Here is a 5,921-nt window from a genome sequence, read left to right as displayed (position 1 = left end):
CAGAATATCCCAAGTGGACACCAGGCTCTGTGCTGTCAGTACAGACAGAGCCCAATGGGGGACTTGAACCCACTAACCATGAGATCATGACCCGAAATGAAGTCTGACGCTTAACCAACTAAGCCACCCAGGCCCCTTGTCCTGGTTCTACTTTTCTACTATAGAAAATGAATATTATTAGGTGTTATCTGTAGTCATTCCCAATAGGACCCAACAGCAGTCCCTTATGTTCATCACAACTGCCTGTGACTCTCCATTCAGGTACTGGCTCCATTTAAGTACAGGCATTAAACACAATCTGTGGTCTTAGGTAGTTATTTACCATTAGGTAAATTAAAATGTATGGCATTCTCTTTGTCCTAGTTATGCTGTTGGTATTAACTATGGATGATTTTATTAGCTAACTTTACTGATCTGTAATTTTTTCCCTTGAAGGATGTGCAGAAATTCAAAATTTAAAAGTTCTCATTATCCTTGACGTACTTTGAAATTCTACATTAATATTTTGAGTGGAACAAAGATACCATAGCTTAGAAAGAATTCTAAATCACAAACTCCTCCAGAGAAGGAAGACAATTATAATTTACAAAGCAAAGCTTTATTGCTAGAATAACTTTCACTCATTCAAAGGTCTTTGAATAGGAAGGGTATGAAAATAAGAATGTTCTAAGTGATATAGGCAATACTGCACTGAAGTGTAAGCATGGTGAAACTAAAGAAGACAAAGAACTGGGAATGTTTCATTTTCTCAAAAGGCAGAACTCATATGAATTAAAATGTCTCATTGCTTTAAAAAACAATTTAAAATGTACTACTGAAAAGAGATACTATTCAAGGATTAAAGAAATCAGATAAAAATATTTAGAGTTAGGTTATAAGAGTCTTTATATAATTCCCCTAGCTAATGAAATTCAGAAAGCTTTTCAGCAACTGGAAAAATTGACCCCAAAGTATTCCATATTTGCCAAAGTACTCTGTTAGACTAGAACCAATTAGCAGATATGAAGATACATGAGCTACATGTCACAGAAGAGCCAAGCAATGTGCACGTGCTGGAGGGTTGGTGGGTAGTGAGGTGGCTACGCTTTAACACACTGGGAGAAAAAGAAGATAAGCCCTAATCGAATTACAGGAGTAACTTCAGCAGCTTCCAGCGTTCAGAACAGACTTAGAACCCATGACAGCAAATCAGACTTTTATTTAGAGGCTAGTTTTGGGAAGATAGAGAACTGCCTGCTGAATCTGGAGGATTTATGTGGGCAGTGTGAATTACAACGATACATAAGTATAAGAAAAATAAAAGGAAGGAACTTTAAAGCTTCAGAGCTGAACTAGATGCAGAGCATACCAAGAAGGTCCTGGAATGCAGCAAACCTAGCAAAAGTTGTTTAAGAAGCTTTTTGAGGAAGACTTCCAACAGATCATGGAATAGTATCTTTCCACAGGTCACCTTCAGAAAGCTGAGAGGTGAGGCTAGTTGGGGAGAGAGTCCACTGGCATCCGAAACTCTTCCAGGGTGTGCAGAGATAGTGTTTTGTGCTATCCCATGCCCAGATTGGGGCATGGGATAAAGTCCTTGGAAGTCCCTTTCTATTATTAGTGGATGCATCATGCCATATTTGTCTTGTCATTGCTTTTCCTCTTCCTACAGTTCTAGGCTTTAGTTGAAAATAATTAGAATACATGGAAAATGTTGAAGCAAAAAAAAAAAAAAAAGACAAAAGAGGCATTACTCATAATTCTACAGCACAGTATAATCCCTACTACTATTTTGGTGTGGTTCTTTCCAGTCTGTGTGTGTGAGACAGCATTTATCAGTGTAATTGGAATCAAACAATACATCGATCTGGACTTGTATCTAACTTTCCTTAATATTGTTTGGCAATCTTGCCTTCTAAGTAATACTATCATATCATTTTAATTTTTCTATAAACTTTTTATTTTTTCATTTTGTATTTTTTTCTATAATTTTGGATGGATTTCATCTGCTAATAAGTATGTTAGAATAACTGCATGTGTTCAATATTTATATTTAGATTATTCTTTATTTGGTATTTATGTTCCTAATTTTTGAAATATTTAAATATTTAGCTTTATTTAAATTAGTTTATAATTAATTTATTTTATGAATTCTGAATATTTGCAGTGTAACAGTTATTAATTTTGTATTCCAAAAAATATATAAAAACTTGTGTTATTATTTTCTTCCAACATTCAAATCAGTAAATCGGAGATATAAGTTTTAACTTTAAATATTACATAACAAAGAAAATTCAATTAATCCAATACAATTTAGAAAAGAAAAATTAGAATGCATGGTAAGTTTCAAACATAAAATAGAATAAATATAATGACATAAAACTCACAAAACATGTGAATATGTTAAATTACAAGATTCAAAGTAGAAAGTCCTATCTTTCTATATAAAGCACATAAATGATGAATAATTAAAATATTTATGTATATCTACTTAAATTATACATACTTAAAGCTATCACAAAAAGAGGAAAAATAATAGAATTCACAGAAAGGCACCAGATAAAACCTATTTAAAAGCAAGCAACTGTTGGGGCGCCTGGGTGGCGCAGTCGGTTGAGCGTCCGACTTCAGCCAGGTCACGATCTCGTGGTCCGTGAGTTCGAGCCCCGCGTCAAGCTCTGGGCTGATGGCTCAGAGCCTGGAGCCTGTTTCCGATTCTGTGTCTCCCTCTCTCTCTGCCCCTCCCCCGTTCATGCTCTGTCTCTCTCTGTCCCAAAAAAAAAAAATAAATAAACGTTGAAAAAAAAAATTTAAAAGCAAGCAACTGTAGTCAAAAATAATGTAAGTTTAAAATTTATAATATATCTAATATGCAGAAAATGTAACTTTCTTCCCAGGTATATAATAAAGTTAACTTAGTTAACAAGCTTCCATTTCTACTTATGGTGGAAAAATCAATCTTGTCCACTTCATTCTAGTTGTAAGGAGAGAATGGAAAATCATCTCTTTTAGAAATACAGGACAGGAAATAAAAAGAAATGTATTGCAAACCTTTACCTCAAATTCCACAATTGTACAAAATGTATAATGCTCTGCAAAAAAAAAAAAAAAAAAGACAAGGACATTGGAATAAAATAAGAGAGGAGGGGCACCTGGGTGGCTCAGTCAGTTGAGCTTCTGATTTTGGCTCAGCTCATGATTTCAAAGTTTGCGAGTTCGAGCCCCACGTGGGCTGACAGCTCAGAGCCTGGAGCCTGCTTCAGATTCTGTCTCCCTCCTTCTCTGCCCCTCCCCAGCTGTGCGCTGTTTCTCTCTCTCTCTCTCTCTCTCTCTCTCTCTCTCTGTGTCTCTCTCAAAAATAAATAAGCATTTTAAAAATTTTTTAAAAATGAGAGGAATTAAATATCTCAAATACCTACACCTTATAACAATAGGGTTTTGTAAGTGATAAAAAAAAAAAGGTTTCAATTTTTTTCAAAAGCAAGTAAACCTTAAGATAATTAATTAAATTAATTCTCTGATGTTCCAAAGTACAACTTATATTGGTTGTTCCCATGGATGTTATTAGTCAAGAAAAATAACACTAGTTGCTATAATTAAAAAACAAAAAAAGCCTAAACACGATGGCTTATTACTGCAAAGCTTTTTTGTGTCTCTAATAAACATTCCATGAGGGTCAGAGATTATGTGTGTATATTTGTAGGACATGTATCTCCATGCAACCATTCAGTGACTAAATACTATTACCTAGGGCACTGGAGATTTTTGTGTATCCTCTTTATAAGATATACAAATGGATAAAGAAAGGAAATATAGAATGTTGTGAGAGAAGTACCTATAGCCCCATCACAAAAGTATTTGTGTATCATTTTCATCTACGTCCCATTGGTTATAACTTAGGACTGCGGCTCAAACTCACTCCCCAAAGGGCACAGGAAACATATTCTAACTGTATTCCTAGAAGAAAGAAAAAATACTACATTTAATGAGCACAGAGTGCTCTTTAAAAAATCTAACATTTTGGTTACCAAATGTATGTTTTACTGCCACTCTTTTACTTAGGATGTTTGTTAGTGAAGACACCACACAATTTCATCCAATTCCTTCATCTAATTCAAATTCATGGATACCAATATCCTTGAGATGGCAATATGGATCTTTTTAAGAAATCAATGTAAGACCTAGAAAGTTTTCTATGCACCACCCCTAAACAATCAAATTATAGTAATGGAGCGGGGAGAGACAGTCACAGAAAAATAACCAGAAGATACGAGTAAAACTAGGAGATGAGAGGATGCCCTGCTAAGGGCACTGACAATTCTTAAATCTTGCCATCATTGTGCAACGGTCATTTTACACACTGATTCTACTCTCTGAAAGGAACTGCTGTTTCTGTTTTCCCTGATGTTCTTGATTCTAGTCTTTTGGAGGCTGCTACTCGTGTATTAACTTCTCTGGTTATATCTGAAACGAGCGGTGGTGGGTATTCCCTCATTGCTTACTGGGAAGCCTCTACAGGCTATTCAGCAATTGTTTTAAGATGAATTGAGGAATCACAGAACATTTTAGACAAGGCTTACATTCTCCTTGGTAATAGGATTTCCTGCAAATTTAAGTCTTAAATAAAGAAAACAAACTAATCTAATTATTGCTATAGGGCATTAAATTTTTAGTGAGTTTCTACCACTCAAAAACTTCTTCAAGCTTATCTCTTACAATTTTAGTTCTAGAAATGTCAAAATTTCCAAACATTTTATGCCCAAATTGTGGGTCTCCCTGTATTCCCTTTCCTTTGCTAAATGACCAATTGTTTGCTGAATTTACACCATTTTTTTGGTAATACCTTTTGAATGGCAATCACTAGTAACTAATACTCAATTCATTGTGATGCTTCAAAACTATTTCTTTTTTTCTAATGTTCATTTATTTATTTTGAGAAGAGAAAGCATGAGCAGGGGAGATGCAACGAGAGAGATAAAGAGAATCCTAAACAGGCTTCATTTTCAGTATGGAGCCCAAAACAGGGCTCAGTCCTACAACCACGAGATCACGACTAAGCCAAAATCCAGAGTCCAATGCCCAATCGACTAAGCCACCCAGGCGCCCCTAAAGCTATTTCTAAAGCTAAGAAAACACACACAGTACTTCCTTGGTTGTTGACAGTGAAGATTGTACTCACAATTTGCCATAGTAAAACAAGTGTAACCTACATTCTAACAATTGTCTGCCAATATTAAGGCAAAGGCACATATTTAATATTTTATTGAAATATTAACATTCTACTTCAGGATATCAACATATGTGTTAATTTGGAAAAATACAGCTGGTTTACTCATATTTACTTAATGAAGTCTACTCTTCTTTGTGTTAAATATAAAATAATCTTAAAGTTCTATTTTGGAGAATTTTTACTTACACATACTCCTATTATTATCAGATCAAGATATAGAGCAAATTTCAGCTCAGAAACCTCCTTAACACTCCCCTCAACCTAGTCACTACTCTTATTACCATAGATTAATTTGGCCTGCATTATTTGAATGAAACTATATAATATATATACTTTTGTGCTTGATGTTTTAATTCAGGATTATGTTTATGACATTCACCCATGTTGTGGCTTCAAGGAACATTTGTTCTTTTTCAAGACTGTGTAGTATTTTTGTAGTATTTTGTAGAATATCCTACCACTGATTTTTTAAAATTTTACTACTCATGGACAACTTAGGTTAAGTTATAACTCTATTGTGAATAAAGCTTCTCTAAGCATTATTGTACATATCTTTTCATGGAAATACACGATCATTCTTGGTTATATACAGGAGTGAAGGTGCTGGGCCATAAAATATACAAATATTTAACTTTATTAGACATTGCCAAAATTTTCCAAAGTTGTATGAATCTATATTCCCAAGACAAACTGTGAGATTACTAGTTGCTCC

The 5,921-nt window shown here is 34.5% G+C and overlaps 1 pseudogene; it reads left to right on the top strand.

The window, feature by feature from the left end:
- The first annotated feature begins 904 nt into the window (after positions 1-904).
- Positions 905-1,741, top strand: LOC123610373 (annotated as a pseudogene).
- The last annotated feature ends 4,180 nt before the right edge of the window (positions 1,742-5,921 follow it).

This window comes from Leopardus geoffroyi, chromosome C2 (assembly GCF_018350155.1).
Source record: "Leopardus geoffroyi isolate Oge1 chromosome C2, O.geoffroyi_Oge1_pat1.0, whole genome shotgun sequence".
Taxonomy (NCBI): Eukaryota; Metazoa; Chordata; class Mammalia; order Carnivora; family Felidae; genus Leopardus; species Leopardus geoffroyi.
This window is presented reverse-complemented; position numbering and strand designations above follow the sequence as displayed.